A 17,642-nucleotide genomic window follows, 5' to 3' on the forward strand; every position below is an offset into this window, starting at 1 on the left:
CCTGTGGGTTCATGGGAAATTTCTCCTCATGTAACTGTATGCTTCTGTCCATAATCCAGAGCAATATGCTGAATTATTAATTATCTTTCAGGGTAACTTTCCCAAGTATTCAGATTCAGTTTTGCATTGCTAAATCTAAACCTCGGAAAAGAATGTGAACCTTGAGAGTTTTATTCATAAGCCCTGCACTCTGAAAATTGATGTGATCCTGTGATAAGACATTATTTACGCTATTATAATATTGGGGGTGTGTGATGTGACACAGAGCACCAGGAAACAATTTGGGAACTGTTGAGTCCCGGTTGAGTGACAGAAAGAATGCAGCCACAATGTGAGGAGTGATTTTGCACAGATTTTGCAATCAAATTGAGCCCAGTTATAATCAGTGGAATCATTTATCATATTGGGTGTACTTTGTCATGGCCAGTGATCAGATAAATGATGTAATTGTGAGATGAATAGGCCAAAGGCATTAACAGTTAATGTCTGAAAAGCACACTGGGCTTTGGGGTTACCTTAACAGCGACTGCAGTTATACCCTTGAACCAAGGTACTTGAACCTGAATTGCTTCAATATATTATCCAGCAGTATAAATGGATACTGTGTAAAAATGCAAATTTCTCTGGATAAGAGCATCTCCTAAATAGCTGTAATGGAGTAGGTTGTGTGGTGTTCAGTTTGTGACTTGTGACTTCTGAGTGATAATAGATTCATGGTCTTTACTCATTTTTCCTGTTGGAAGTTTTATTTATGTAGGCAACCCCCCCCCCCCCCAAATAACTTTGATATATAGATACAGTACTGTACATAGTTTTAATTTATGTAATTCAAACATAAAGCTTTGTTTGCTTCATGAGAAATCTGACGAAGTAAAGAGATATTTTGACAAAGTCTGTTGACAGCACTGTCAAATATATAACGGCTGAAATGACAGGAGCACAATAGACTTTCACAAAAGACCTTTTGTTCTTGGTGGCTGTTTTGTTTCTCAGTGACTGAGTGAAGAGCAAGGCTTTCCGCTTCAGCGTGTCAGTCTCCAACAAAATACTCACCGTGCCATCTCTGTTTGAATTTCCATTTCACATTTTAGCTTCAAAGCAATCGCTCACCCCGAATCCACTCACCAAGTTTCTAAACAAACCAGCCCGAGGATTTAAACTGTGACTCTGAAAGCCTGTCAGATTAGAGGCAGGATGGAGAGTGAACAGGTAGGCCTCTACAGAACACACGCAGTGCTTTTAATTTAGCACAGATGCTAATGCTGTTGCTTATTTGCAGGTTTTTCCTCCTTATTCAAACAATATATATATATATATATTTTTTTTTTTTAAATCCTCAGAGAAGGCCTAAACTGATTACAGTTAATCTATTTACATTAGATTCCAATCAGCAGTTGGAAATTAGCCCACAGTAGCTTCGCTTTAAGCTTTTTTAATAAGCGGAAAAGGCTAATTGAAGATTAATGCGGTTCTGCATATTTATGCGCAATGGTGTGAAGTGTATCAACGCCGTCGTGAAAATGAAACCGGGATGAAAATTTCAGCGGCTCCACGAACTGGAATCTCCTTCGAGGCTCATGTCCTGTATTCTCCTTGATGGAAAAACAAACAGCCATTATGGCTGCAGTGCCGTGCACTCTCTGATAAACAACAAATGGCTGCTTTCACCACACAGAGGGTTCCAGCCTGGAGAGCTCGAGCAGGCCTGACCCAAATTCTGCTGGAGCGTGTTTGTGACAGTAGCCATTAGGACTGCGAGGCTAGCCTGGCTATGCTAAGAAGGAAAACTTCCCATAAATTAGGTGCGGGGGGGTGGTGGTGGGGGGGGGGGGGGGTTTGTACGTGGGGTTGAAATAAACTAAATTGTCCATCAGATTTCCATCAAACATACCATCTTGTCATCTTGTCTGCCCTCTCTCATTACCGAGATCAGCCAGTTCGCAGGATATTGCCTAATCGCCATGGCAGCCACGCAGGGCAGAGCGAGGGCAGGGGGCGGGCGACCCCGGGGTAATTAGACGACGGGGGCGCATTCAGATGAACGATTAGCATGGGCTGATGGGAGAGGATCGCATTAACGCTCCACAGCTCGTTCACACACGCAGGCCATTAGCCTCCCGACGCCCGGGCTGCCAGGTCTTTGGCCCCTAATGCATTTCCCTCAGCCTCTGGCATGTACAGAGACAGAGGGCAGCACTCGCCCTTTTCACCTGTTACTCAAAGTGCTCCCCCGTCCACCACCACCCCCCCCCCCCCCCCCCACACCGCGCCCCCATCACCAACATCATCATCGCAAACAGGTGCGCCGAAAAAAAGAGGCCGGCCGTGTTTAAAACACACCCCCGAATGCTTCCCCGTAAAAAAAGAGAGAACAGCTATTACTGAGTTGAGTGAAGCAGCCAAGCAAATGATCAGGTAACTGCACATAATAACATACAAGCTTCCATAACAAACTTTGTTTTCATTGACAGACTCATCGTCGGTGAAAGATGCAAGCATCGTCGCTCGCCGTAGGCAACGGTTCAAAAAAGACAGGATCAGTCGGCTTGTGATTTGTGAGGCCACAGGGAATTCGTTTCGACTTCACAAGCGCTTGGGGTTTCTGCTGAACGTGATGCCTTTTTATTTCGGTAATTTAATTATGCTCTCTCACAGCAAGCATTACTAAAGTTATGCTTTCACATAGTGAGATATGGAGAAGCTGTGCAATAACAACGATGTGCGCAAATATACTGGTAATAACTTTTTATTTCCAATGAGAGAGCTATACCACACCCTGGTAAAATTTAGCTGGGCTTTGTTGACTAGTGTTTATTTACTGTATAGCAGTCATTCCTAAATTCGGTCGGGAGGACCCCCCTGTGTATGCTGGTTTTCGTTCCAACCACAATTGCAATCCAATAATTTTTACAAGCTGGTAATTTTGCTTAATTAGATGGTTTCCAAGTTTAGAGGGATTATTTTATCCTCGTAGGCCACATTATGTCAGAAATAGTTATGCATGCCATGAATAATAAAAGTCCCATGTTCACATTGTGCTTATTGTGCTATACTGCGCAACAGTTACATAAAAAGAGGTAACATTTTTTTAACCAATAAAATTAGCCTCCTAAATAGGTTGTTGAACACATGGATCCAATGATTCACCTCAGTCCTAAATTTGATCATTTAAAGCAATGCACCTGTTTTTATGTTTGCAATATAGCACATTAAGCACAGTGTCAATATAGGACTTAACTCTCAGTGGCTTGCATAGCTATTTTGAAGTGATGTGGTTTAAGTAAATAACCCCTCAAAACATGGAAAGCATCAAGTAAAAAAAAAAAAAAAAAATGAACAAGTTGTTAAAACTGGGTGTTGCAATTCTGGTTGGAACAAAAGCCATACACAGAGAGGCCCAGGACCGAGTTTGGGAATGACTGCTATAAATAAATACTTGAAGCAAATTAATGGTTGATAGTAACAAGGATATTAGAAACTTATATGTCATACTTACATACAAAACATTTTTTATATATGCCTTCATAGACAACTACAACTGAAATTTAAACATATGTTTACAAAAATATTTAAAAGAAATGATTTAGGAGTCCGTTTTCCCTAATTTATGTCAATGTTATTCACTAAATTATTTCCAAGTGACGATAGAACAGTCCGTCTAATCGCTTCCTCCCCAGGCATCCAATAATATTGCAGTAAATGGCATTTCTGATGCGCCCAATCATAAATATCTCTGTTTGCCACCAGGACTTTGTCCAAATCTGATTGGCTAAACATAATTTTGTAACGTGAATTGAATTATGTGAATTGGATCGAAATGATGAAAACGTCGTTGGTTTTATAAGGTAGGCGTTCGCTTTTTTATTAACTTAGCTGGCTTATTGATTACTTTTAACGTTTTGATCAGTGCAAGTAAATTTAATGTTTGTTCTCGTGCTGCATTATTGTATTCAAAATAGTTTGCAGCTTACGCAGTTTTTAAGGAGTTTTGTGTTATGTGGAATTGATGTTGTAGTTAATGGAATGGATGTGTTGTATTTTCCTTATGGTTTCATGTGGCATGTTTGGCGAGTGTTGGCAAAGATGTTTGGCTGCTGTTTTAAATTTGTTTTGTCAGCTAGTAAACCCATTTGCAAATGAAGGTAGACTGTTTGTGTTTATGGTGGTTCTCCGGTAACCGACTGGGAGTCTGGACCCTGTTTCGCGGAGCTGAATTACTGAGTTAGCTGGATAACTGGACTGAATAAAACCCTGAACGTACCCGAATCTGTAACATGGACTGAAGTATAAAGAGCTGTTGCATGTTTTACTCGGCGCAGTTATCCAGCTAACTCCGTAATCCTGCTTCATGGAATATCCAGCATCAACAGCTGGCAGTAGATAATTCTTCACTTTTAATAGGGCAGTTTCAGTGCTATGAAGGGCTCTAAAACCAGACTTCTCATAGAGACCATTAGCATTCATGAAAGCAGTCCACTACAATTTTTCCAGGACTTAAGATAAGAAAAGGAAGCTTAGAAAGTGGTCTGTAATTGTTCAATGTATTTGGGTCTAATGAAGGCTTTTTAAAGGAGTTGAATGATAGCATTTTTAAAGTAGGAAGGGACAGCTCCAGTGGTTAATGAACTATTTATGATCACTAGTGTATAAGGACAGACCAAGTCAAGTACTGTACTTCCTTAATACATCCGGTGGGGAGTATGTCAAGGGCACAAGAAGGAGGTTTCATCTTTGCACTGACATTAACTGCCATTTCAGCAGATACCACTTGAAAGGATTCAAAGGGAGGGATAGTAGTCGTTGGGCCTTTCTTGTCCTGAGCTGCTGGGGTAATCTGAGTTCTGATATTTAATACCTTGTTAACAAAACCGCTTTAAAAAATTGTTCACTTTTATCATAAGAGGGTTCAATGCAAATAGCTACACGGGGGAGCAGTGGTCTGTGGTCTGGCTGATAGTGTTGAAAAGAACCCTGGACTTTGGACTTCTTTTCAGTAAGGCTATAGGAAAAAGCCTGCTCTCGTAATTCCAACTCCTGTAGCATTAAGTTTTCATTGAATGCTTTTGAGTGATATGTGATTAGATGCTTTAGAACTATGAGTAATCAGAAAAAACGGCTCCATTGTGTGAAAGTGCAGGAAGGATGAGAATGATGTTGACATTGCTGCCACTCATAAAAAAAAGTGGTGATGCATGGTAGCGAATTTAACGGAAACGCCATCAGCAGTAGCTTCGTGAGCTGGATTGGGATGTTCTACTCGTGTCTGACTCCTCGAACCCTGGCCTAAGACAGCCCAGACTCACAGGGTTATGGGAATCGGTGTGTCTGTGATGCAGAGCTGCTGTTCTGGGCCGTGGAGTTCAGGAAGCTCCACTGTGTGTGAATTTGGGAGACCCTGGAACCTGCAATCACTGCACACGCCCACACACACACGCACGCATACACACCCACTCCCACACACACATACACACCCACTCCCACACACGCGCGCACACACAGACACATGCGCACACTAGCACGGACGCACACACACTCGAATGCGCACACAGACTTTCTCTCTGTATCTCTCTCTCACTCACTCACTCACACACACACACACACACAGACACTTTGAATGTGTTCTGAATTTCAGGGGCTTTGAGTTGAAGTTGCCATCTATCTAAGGAGAGAAAGGAATATGTGCCAGTTTCATTTTGGCAGCTGGCTTGTGTATTTATCTTGGAAAACAAGCCAAGTGTACCTACCACATTGTGAGAGACGTACAGAGAGAAGGACTGTCTTACTGTGCAAACCTAATAGTTGCAGATTTGCTTTTCGTGTAAATACGTGAAATTTCATGTAATTACGTCATGAAAATTAATATTTGCATTCCTCGTCCATTTTGACAACATGCGTTGCATTTTTCATACCAGTAAACTTGTAAAAGGGAAAGTGGGGGGGGGGAAAAAATATTTATTTGAAGAAATATTTAAGAATTAACTTCTGAAGTAGTTTTAGAAACAAAATTGAGCTATCCGAGAGGGGAGAGAGAGCAAAAGGAAAGAGGGAGATAGTGGGGGGCATCAGGTACCTAAAGCAATGTTTGACGCCTTCTTGCGGGAGGAGATTGAAGAAAACACCTTTGCGCTGTTTCCAGGTTAATGGCTTAGCTCTGATATAGTCCAGCAGGAACTCTGCCTGAGACATGCGCTTATAATACAGCCAGGCTCATTACTATGGCAACACATCCAACATATTAAACCAGCCCTGTGTGTGGATATGTTTGAAGCATACATAACCTCGTGTGTAAGTCCATATGCTCTCTCACAATCAGATTGTTATGTATTCCAGAGTCACGTGCCTTCCCGAATCCCTTTGACCTTGGGATCCAATTAGGAAGGCATTGTGCACGAGAAGACTTTAGATGTGGGTACCCTCATCTTAGGGGGGCCCCCCCTGGACTACACTCCTGAGCCTAATTGGTACCCCATGTAGGGAATTACCTGCCTTATGGAATTATAGTGGCTTTCATCACCACGGTGATGCTACCTGTAAATGATGTACTGCTCATAGTTAATGTGTAGTAAGGCATGGGCGTTTGCACATATCCAGAGCAATTTAAGCTTCCATTCTTTTTACACACAAGTCAGTTTATTCAGCTGGGTATTTACTGATGCAATTCAGGTTGAGCACCATGCTTAAGGATACAGTAGTTCATCTCCACCTCCAACAGATCTTTCTACTCTTTCCCAGCTGAAGCTGACAGTAGTTGGCCAATGTAGCCTCATTGCTTGCAGAGATTACATTAAATTCCGTTCATGAAGTCTGAGAAACAGTGTAGGCCTATTTCTCAACTGTGGATTCGTCACAACCCCTGTCTCTCTCCCACCAGCTTTACCTGAATTCAGAAAGTCAGATGTCCAAAACTGGTAGCTGGAAAATGTGCCATTGGTGTGCTTTTAAGCATAACCAAGTCTACTGAAAAACGGCCTCTTATCCTGGCACCTCAGGCGACGTGACGCATGCCAGCATTGCTTGCATGGCAAAGGCTAGTTTTTCATATCCAGTAGTAATGTTCTGCATTTGTACCTGTACTCCTGAGTCCTGTCAGACTGCCATGGCGGCCATGTTGGCCTGCTCCTTCTCACACCCCCTCATTCTGGTTCTTTGCCTGTTTCTTTCTTATCGCTGCCATTTTTAGAGCAAATAACCTGCACGTAAGACACCGTATGTGTGTCTTGGGGGGGGGGGGGGGGCTCAGATGGATGTGGCAGTGCTGTGGTGTTGGGGTGATGAACGATGTTTCGACGCCCTTGTCTCTTCCCTCAGAAATGCGCAGGTGAGAAATTGCAGCGAAAGTCTCTGATTGGGCGCTGATTGATTGGGAACCTTCAGATTTCGAACGCCGGCGTCTAACCGATGAGCCTGCAGGGGGAAACGGTGAGCATTGGCATGCCGACGTTAGCTGCCTGATGGATTAACAATGGAGACGGTTTATTACTGCATGGCAGCCCCGCGCTGTGGTGGGCGGCGTCTGTCACAGACGGTATCGACCCGTATCCAGCGCCGCCGGTCCGGCCGGGTTGTGTTAGGCTGCACCTCTCCCCATCCCTCCCTACCCCCCTGTTAAATGACTGTAGGCTTAGGGTTGTAACTAGGCAGCTGTTTCGTAGGTGACTTAGGTGCATTAACTGTCTTAACTACTGCTTGTATTTTTTTTTCCATAGACTGCGTTGTTGCCGTTCTCGTTGTGTTAGTGTTAATCAGTTTAACCTTCAGGGTCCAAGTTGAACTATGCGGTTGTTCCCTGCACTTGGACCGGTACTTCTCTCTAGGGGTTTTCGTCATACTTGTTCCTGGTTATGGTTATACACTTTGTTGTACGTCGCTCTGGATAAGAGCGTCTGCCAAATGCCTGTAATGTAATGTAATGTAATGTGTTAATGCGGCTGTTGCACACCGTTGTTCTGCGTGGTGCTGAATCGTGGGCTCGAGACGCCGTTGTCCATGAACGGGAAACCTGGAGACGGTTGCCATGGTACATTTTTTTTCTTTTTTTCTTTCTTTTTCTTCCGAAGGCCAGGCCCTATCGGGGGAAGTGATTCCGCTGTGTGCTGACATTCACCGGGGCCTCGTTTTTAATAGCGAGTGGAAAAAATGAAAAATTAATGAAGCGAGACCGCGAGATCGTCTGAAGGCGGTGCTCGCGGCCGCACAAGCTGCTCTTCCTCCGCTAGCGGTGGCTGCGTGTTCGTGTGACATTTTAAATCGGCACGTACGGGAAGCCGTCCATTTCCTCCGAAATACCGGGCCAGTCCGTGGGTAGAGGAGTCAAAAGCTCTCGGGTCCACAGAAGGCTACGTCTGCCTTCTCCCGGGTGCCTTTGTGAGCAGTACGGTGTACGGCACAAATGCCACGTGAACCACACACATCTGTAGCTGTTACTTTCTGTAGTTTAGCATGAAATGACGCGGGGCTATTATTTTCTGGAACCGATGTCACACGTTCCATGGGCGCAGTCAGTGGCACGGCGAATGGGCGGAGTCAGTGGCGCGGCGAATGGGCGGAGTCAGTGGCGCGGGGAATGGGCGGAGTCAGTGGAGTGCAGAATGGGCGGAGTCAGTGGAGTGCAGAATGGGCGGAGTCAGTGGAGTGCAGAATGGGCGGAGTCAGTGGAGTGCAGAATGGGCGGAGTCAGTGGTGCGGCGAATGGGCGGAGTCAGCGGAGTGCCAAATGGGCGGAGTCAGTGGAGTGCAGAATGGGCGGAGTCAGTGGCGTGCCGTGTGGTGCACTGGGCGTGGCTTGTGACTGTGGACCAGAGGCAATCAGCACCGAGCGTAAATTGTTGCGGCCACCTGGAGACAGGGTTGGATTATACTGAATGTATGATCAGTGGGTCTGGTGCAGCTGCATTTGTTAATAGCCAATCAAATTACCTCTTTTCATTCCCTTTAAGAGCTGTGCACATTCGGGGGGGGGGGGGGGTGTTTGTATTAATTATTAAATTGTATTCTAACTATTAAGAGGTTATTAAATTTTGCTGCGCAGACAGTTCACATTTTGTGTCTGAGCACTTTATTATCTATTTATTTATATTTTGCGTTAGGGCTATTTTATTTATATATTTTTACTTTGGCCAGATGAAAATGAAATCTGGACGGCACTTTTTGCGTCAAACTGTACTGGCGAACAGAGAGAATTTGCAGTAATAGTCTCAGTTACCGGCAAACCTTTATTTTTTCAGAATGATTCGGAGGATAACGTACTCGCATAGAAATTCTAAACATAAGTTTAGGGCTTACAAGTCGACTGGTGGGGGAGGGAGGGGAGGGCCAGCTCACGCAGTGAAATGAGTCAGCTCTATGTCACTTTGACATTTAAAAGAAAAAATAACTAATATAAAAGTGTAGTCTGTTACTTATAGAAATAAGTATTAAGTATCTTTCAATAGGAAATTTATAGAAATAAGCAACTAAATACCGAAAAATCTTTTTGGATGGGGGGAAATCCATTTGGGCCGGCCATACAAATAGCGTAAATTAATTGTACATTATTATTTTATATTGAAAAATACTGGACAAGGCATACATGTAAGATACGTTAGACTGCTCAGTTATGTTGGTATGAACATCAAGTCCGTTTCACACAGTGAGCAAAGGCTAGGTCAGAAGGTTATGACAAGTCAAACTAGAATGAAGCCTTACTACAAGATATGATAGACCGACAGAATCAAGATACAAGTGTAACATGAAAGCGCTCTGTGTGTCGGAACGAGCGAGAACCGTTCACCCGGATTTGGCCATGCTGCAGCACAGCGGAGTGGTCGTGCTGGTGCGTGAAACTGAATTATGTCCTGTAGGTGGGCGGGGGCTGTCCTGTTGGCTGTAGTGTAGGCCAGAGTCAGAACTTTGAGCCTGACCCTGGTGGTGACCGGTAGCCGCTGGAGTGAACTCAGCGGGGGAGTGACATGCGAGAACTTTGGAAGGTTGAAGACAAGTCTGACAAGCAGCTGTCTGTTGAGTTAACCACTTTTGACTTTTTTTGTTTTGTAGTTAAATTGGGTCCCCAAATATACCTGGGTGGCTGTCAATATACATGGGCAGCGTACCTGGGTAAAGCCCATGAGTAGGAAAGACTGTTAATGTAGTGTTTTTGTGTATTATGTGTAGACTCTTTTCAACATGGAGTCCCTGTGTTGTGCCTAGACATAATCCAACAATAAAGAGGATCACTCAAATGCAAAAGAAAAAGAGAATTTTTTTATTTTTTAGAGAATCCCTTTCTGGTTGACAGCTAGTAATCTGCCTGGCTGCCCAGGCACTGAAAACTTCTGTTTTAGTAAAACTGGCCACCCCAGAATGTTTTTTTTAACCCCAAAATAGCCTAAACCTCATAATTTTCACTGTCCATAGCATCCCTGAGCTGAAAGCTGGTTTGTTTTGGTGGGATTTCATGTCATGAACAACATTTATAAATTTGAACAAGTCATATTTTTCTACTGACTGACACATGCTTCCTTTTTTCTTCTCTCATTAAATTTTCCAATCGGTTCTAATAAAACTGATGACAAGCAAAACAGATGGCGGCATTTTACAGCGCTTGTGTGAGGCTGCCCATCTGATAGCGACCGCTGCTGTACTGTGGGGGTGTAATATGATTGGAGGGGGGAGGGGGTGAGTGCACAGAGAAACAAGATAAATTGTGGAATGCAATCACAACAGCCCCACTACCAACCCACCACCTCCCCCCCCCACCCTCCAGTGTGATTTCACGCCCTCTGCCCATGATTGCATGCATCTTTGGTCAGTAAGTGCTAGGGCCTGGTCCTGCTTTCACACTGGATGTGCCGTCTAATTGAGAGAGACTGGACTGCCGTCTTCTGCGTCAGCCATGAAGGGCCAGCTTTTTTTGAGGTGGCTCCTGAGTGTTTTCTTTGGGGGGGGCAGGCTGAGGCTGTGGCTGTGTGGGCCCCCACTGCCCGTTTCTGGGCCTACGTGTGCCGGGTGCTGGAGGACACATCGCTGGCTGTGCGGAAGAGCGACCCACGCCTGCCCGAGTAAGTGTTGTTCGCAGCGCGGTGCTCCTCCAGCGAGCTGCTCGAGGCTCTCCCAGCACCTCTTCACATCTCACAGCTCTAAAGAATTCTGGGTAATGTGAGCGGTCGCGGAGTGTTGGGGGGGGGGGGGGGGGGAGTGATTTTTGTTTTGATGAAAATGTAAATGGTGTTTTATGCATGAACCTGAAGACATAAATAAATCCATGAGACTAATTCTGCGGGAATTCATAACTGGATTAATGTGATGGCTTTTTCACCGGTTTCGGGAACGGTCAACCTTAATGTGGCGTGCAGTGTGATTTGTAGGCTAGGCCTACGCCATTCTCCCCATTTTTCTCAAATGTGGGGAGAGACAAAGTTCTAGAATGTTCTGGCAGTGAAGACTTGTGTTATTGTGTTCAGCAGATAAGGACAGGGTGGGTGTGTATCCTGCACTCATTAACATTCGTATCCGTAAGACACGTCACATGTAAGCCATTCCTCATCGTTAGCTAGGATGGATCCTGTTAGAGCGGTAGCCTTACACTGCCAGACAAAACGAAAGAAAGCAACACAAACTAGCCTTCAGCATCCTAAAGATCATTCAATGTGTGAATGATGTCATGACACTGAGCTACTGTACGCTAACATTAGCGGTCTCAAACTCTGGACATTACACCTGAATAAAGAAAGTCTTTGAGTCCACCTGTCTACGCTTGAAAACTATTTAATTGTCGCTAGCTAACAGTTGCCCTGCTTACCAATTCACCTTGTTCTGCGACAAGGTCCAGGAGAAAATGGACACTGCAAATACTAACTGTACAGGTTATTGTAATATTGCAGTGCCTGTGGCTTCTAGAAATGAAACTCATTTCTTGTAGGTCTCTTCCATTTTTGTGAAAAGAAAAAAGCGTTTTTTCTTTCTCCACGTCCGGAGAAGTGCTTTGGCATTTTCAACATTGCTTGCTTTACCCACACAAAAGTGGCAAGTGCGTCATTTACATATTACATGTAGAAAAGATTTCACTGGACTTAACCTTTTGGTTTCATAACTAACACCCAGTTAACCCCGCCCACTGAAAACCTGGCATTTGGCTAAGGGAGAAAGCGAGCAAATTTCAGCGCAGGCTTTTATACTTTTTTCCTTTTTTTACTTTTATTTTTTTTAAATATCCCTCAGCCATTTGTGAATGGGATAAAGTATTGAAGAAACACATCATGCCTCATTGACTGTTATATAGTTATATAAAATAAAACTCATAATGCTGTCATAATGAGCGTAAACAATCAACATAGCTATAGTATTTATTTACAGCTATGGGTTAACGACAGTCAATAAATGCCTGAATAAATGCATTATGGGCAATATTTCAGTCAATCAGATGTCTTTTTTTAATACATCATTTTGGCAGATTTTTCTCTGCCATTCTTGTTTTTTTTATTTATTCTGCTGTCTCTCTGCTCTGACAGCGCTGTTAAGGCACAACATGATTGACAGGAAGAGAGCTGTCCTGATTGGTTGGTAAGATTCAGGCATGGTGAAATTTGAAGTGGCTGATTTCAGAGACCGGGGAAGTCGGAGAGACTGGATTTTTTCTTGGAGATTATAATTTATTGATATCTGTCAGGATGTCAAGGACATTTTACCAAAAAATGTTGTACAAAAAACTGTACATATTGCACCATATATATACATATTCTTATGCATGTATTACATATGATGTATTGGTGGCGGAGAAAAAATGTAGCAATAGACAATTGAACCTGAAACAGCTAGACTGTGGAGCAAGGATAACTGAAACAAGTTTCATTCTTCATTTTTTCATGCCATCTTTAGCATGGTTCATGGGTAATGCAGCCAAACGCATTAATTCACGTAAATTTATTGTCAAGTCTTTCCCTGGAGTAGTGTGTAGTGCTCAAGCAGTCCTTGAATTTCGAGCACTCTAATCCTCGAGTACTCATGCCGTTCCCTAATTAAGGGATGTTGAGTTGAGGGGTTGTTGAGTACTGAACAAGGCTGTTTCAATACCTGAAGCCTGGAATGAGGCCAGATCTGCTGACGGTCACGTCGAAGGTGCAAACTCACCAGCGCCAGTTTGGAAGTGGTGCCTCCTAAATCCATCTCATTCCATTCCCCTTCGACTGCTGTCCAAGTGGTCTACGTGGAACGCACGAGTTGACTGCGCGTGTACACGCACAGGATTCTGGGATGCTGCTCTGAAGATGATCTCCGCCATGTTGCTCACTAGCGATCTGTATGAATAAAACATCTGTTTCCAGGAAACAGATATCTCGTGATTTCCGCATAGGCTTGTGGCACCAGGACGACTCCATCGCTGGTGACTGTGGATGAAAAGGTCAGGGATGGGGAGGGGGGGGCCTTTATTGGGAAGATTTCATAAGAATATTATTAGAAAGAAAATGATAACATTTTGGTAAAATTTAAAATGAAGCGTAAACTGGAAAATAAGTGCTTTAAGTAGGCCTATGAATCAAAAATACGGAAAATACATATTTCCTTGTCTGATGTGCAACGTAAAGGTTTGGAGCCATGTTATTCTTATCCTTTTCCCCATACTGTGGTATGCATGCCACTGGTATGTTTAGTATTTCATTCATTTGTTTGTAACTTTCTCCTCACTTTTGAAGGTTATCAACTTTTTTCCCCCCTTGAGTTCTTTGCCTTTCTTCATGGTGTTGGATGATCGATTTATGTGCGTGTTACCTCATATTTATACCCCCACGAAACAGTTTGAGATTGAACTTGAATAAGTGGCCCGATAATGCATACAGTGCCCTCCAGAATTATTGGCATCCTCGGTTTATATGAGCATCTCTGATCCCCTCCACATGTTGATGGATGGCTAGGGGAGTTTGGCCTGCCTTACACCTCATATTTATACCCCAGTGAAATACTATGTCATGGATGACGACGTCCTAAAGACAGGGGTGTGCTTAATAAAAATAAAATATGACAGGGACTGGCTGATTTTGTTCATAAGAATTTCGAATATGCCAATAAGTGTAGCATGTGTTTTTTTCTGAAATGTAAATTTTTTTTTTTTAAATATTTTTTTCTTTGAATAATTTTACCTGTATTTGTATTTCTCTCATTTTGAATGTAAGATCAAGCTGACAAACAACAAAGACATTTTTTCATAGCCTTTCTAGCTAATCTTTACCAAGGATATGGAGGGCATTTCAGTTATTATTTAGTTCCAGTTTATTTAGTTACAGTTATTCACACTTCAGTTTATTTGACTCACTCATTATGGGGGAAATTGTTACTTGTCAAAGTCTTGTTCTCTGGTCAATTACACAATACGATAAAATCTCTTTTCCTCATCCTTTTGAGCCTAGGTTTGCTCATTACCTGCTGTGGTTATTGTATACCTCCCTTTGCTCATCTTTATGCAGTGTAGATCATTGTGGAGGCCACTGTAGCTGGATTGTGCTGCTTGTCATTTCCTCACCAAATTTAAATTTAGCCTACATTCATTAATTCACAAACAAACTGAACAAAGTCCAAACAGCTTTAGACGAAGAAGGGAGACGATGGAAAGTCGTTAGTGATGCTCATAACCGATAGTTGTCGTTACATAAGCCTGTCGTAAGCCCGTCATAAGGGGGGGCTGAGGACGTAGTGTACATGTAGTACAGTGTAGCTCGCAGTGGCAGTAAGTGGAGCCGAGCTAGCGAGCTCATAACCGAGGTTCAGAGCTCAGAGTTAATTACTGCAGTGTGACACCTTGGAGAGTACGATTTAAAGCTGAATCTGGAGCAGAGCAGAGCAGAACTTCAGCTAACTGGGACTGAAGCGTCATTATAATGCAGCAGAAAGTCGGAGAGTTCTGTGATTTTTAACTGCGCCAGAGGCACAGAATTCTGATTCTTTAATCACAATTCTGAATTCAGCTTCTCATCTGAGTGTTTGGAAGGGGAAGGGGGGAGGAAAGCGTGGGTGGGCGGGGACGGGTGGGGGGTGTGGGGGCGGCAGCTCTCTGGGTTCTAACTCCCTTGTACAATTTTGTTTCTTATCGACCCTCAACGCGGCGACTCCCCACCTCCGTGTCTGGGGATTAGAGAACGACTGCTGCTGTACCTTCAAACGATAAGGACCCGCACCCGCAGTTCGCTAAATAAGTCTGAACTGGAGCTTTTATTCTCCTCCAGCAGGAAGTCTGTGCACAACAACACGCTTAACAAATGCAACATTAGCAAAAGCAACAACGGCGACAGCAGTAGCAATAATAGTAACAACAGCAGCAGCAACAAGTGCAGTAAGGACAACAGCGACAATATCAGCAGCAATAACAAAGCAACCTGGACCATCGCTAGTAGGTAGCGACCCGAATGCTGTCCACACAACATTTGATTACTCTAATTGAACCCCCTGGATTAAAGCTTAATTAATTGACAATTCTTAGCCCATTCAAAGGACTGCATTATATAGCGTTATCCAACTTACATGTCCCCCACCAGACATTGATCTTGCTAGATTGAACCCCAGCGGATCGAACGACAACTATGCAGACAACCTTCCTTGTATGCCCACATTCAGCAGCAAAGATAGTGATAAATTATCACCTGATCTTCTATTTGACATTGTAATCGTTTGCCCTTTTGTTATGGGTGGCAATTGGCTCAGACCAGACGTGGGTTTGCTCTGCCAAAAAGTATATGCATTTGCTGTACAGCTTGGAGCTGCTCTCAGATAATAATCATATCTCATTAATGCTAATGATTAGAATTTTATGCTCTGCTTTTTTTTTTTGCAGAGCATCAGACACAGAATACTGGCAAAGCTTTAAAAGAAACAAAAAACAAAACTGATGAGAAAAATGTAACTGGGACCCTGATATAACATATGCAGTCTGTAAACGGCAAGAACATGCATATATTGCGTTGGCCTTCAGACTGTAATGTGTGTATGTATGTAATATCCTATATAATTCATAATTTCTGATCTCTGAAGTTCATAAAGCATTCCATATAGTTATGCATGTTATGGTTTTGATGGCCAAAAATAAATAAATGCTACGTATTGGAATGACTGATGCATTAAATGCTTTCACATACAGAACTGAGATATGAAAGAGAGCAGCATAAGACGAGCATGAGACCAACATGTTGAGTTGAGCTTTTTTCGAGCCACTGCATGCAAGTCTATAGTCCGCTAAATAGCAGTCGGTCAAATTGTATTGATTTGTAATTGTACGCTATTTAGCCTACACTATATAGCCAAAAGAATGTGGACTCCTGACATCCAACATCTCATGGAAAAGTTTGTGCATTAATATGGAGTTGGCCCACCCTTTTCGTGCTATAACAACATCCACTCTTCTGGGAAGGCTTTGTATTGGACGTTGGAGCATTGCTGCAGGAGCAAGTGCATTAGTGAAGTTAGACACCGATTGGACGATTAGGCAGTTGGCTTTCCAGTTGATCGCGAAAGTGTTGGATGGGGTTGAGGTCAGGGCTCTGTGCAGGCCAGTCAGGTTCTTCTACGCCATTCTTGACAAAACCATTTCTACATGGACCTCGCTGTGTTCCCGGGGGCATTGTCATGCTGGAGCAGGAATGGGCCAAAACTGTTCTCTAGAATTGTCTAGAATGTGATTGTATGCTGCAACATTAAGGTTAACCTTCACTGGAACTAAGGGGCCTATCCCAAACAATGAAAAACAGCCCTAGGGGTGTCCAGATACTTTTGGTCATGTATAAGGCTATTTTTTTGAAGCAAATTCAATTCAACAACGACAGATTCCTGCTGTCCCATTTCTTGGTGGACCTGAATCATCTGTATTCAGTTCGCATATTCAGGTAAACATGTTTATAGTTTATGCATGAGCCTGCTGCTATACAGTATGCATGATGTCCTTTTACAACACAGGCTTAGCATGGCCTTTATGCAAATTCTGAGAAAGCCATCTTCAGTGAGTGATTGCCCTTGTTCTTTGAAATATCACTATGTCCGTAGATTAATGTCATACAGGAATACTAACATATGCTTTCCATCCATCCATTATCTCTACTCGCGTTTTCCTGGTTAGGGTCGTGGGGGGTGCTGGAGCCTATCCCAGCGTGCATTGGGCAAGAGGCGGGAATACACCCCGGACAGTCCATCACTGGGCACACGCACCATTCACTCACACATTCATACCTAGTGGTAATTTAGACTCTCCTATTAGCCGAACCTGCATGTCTTTGGACTGCGGGAGTATATGGACTGTCCGGTGGAAACCCCCCACAGACACGGCGTGAACATGCAAACTCCACACAGAGTGGCCCCAGCCCACTGCACCACTGTGCCTCCCCCATATGCTTTTCAAAAAAATTCAGAAAAAGAACATTTGCCTGGGAATGGAAAAAAAAACAGAGCACTAACAGATGGCTTTTAGAAGTGCTAATGTACTGAGGAACCATTATTTTAATTAGTCATGTTTTTTAATTTCATGTTTTTGACTCTTGTTTTGATGGCAATTCAAAATGTCACCAAAAAAAACATTTTCTGTGCTTTCATTTCGTTTTGTGCACAACGAAATACCTCTAATAATAGTAATATAAACTTATATAGCACTCTTCATTCGCAGATTTGCAGAGCAAACTGCTTCACGTAAATAA

The 17,642-nt window shown here is 43.3% G+C and overlaps 1 long non-coding RNA gene across 8 annotated transcripts in view; it reads left to right on the forward strand.

The window, feature by feature from the left end:
- The first annotated feature begins 3,701 nt into the window (after positions 1-3,701).
- LOC135240422 (uncharacterized) overlaps positions 3,702-17,642 on the forward strand; it is a 40,311-nt gene continuing 26,370 nt past the window's right edge. For 2 of the 8 annotated variants that reach the window (XR_010325677.1, XR_010325676.1), the window contains exons 1-2: positions 3,702-3,845; positions 7,309-7,419. This is a non-coding gene — a long non-coding RNA (uncharacterized LOC135240422). Of the gene's footprint in view, positions 3,846-7,308; positions 7,420-10,926; positions 11,037-17,642 lie in introns of all 8 variants that reach the window. The other 6 variants (XR_010325682.1, XR_010325681.1, XR_010325675.1 and 3 more) reach the window with 5 other exon arrangements.

This window comes from Anguilla rostrata, chromosome 15, assembly GCF_018555375.3.
Source record: "Anguilla rostrata isolate EN2019 chromosome 15, ASM1855537v3, whole genome shotgun sequence".
NCBI classification, from domain to species: domain Eukaryota; kingdom Metazoa; phylum Chordata; class Actinopteri; order Anguilliformes; family Anguillidae; genus Anguilla; species Anguilla rostrata.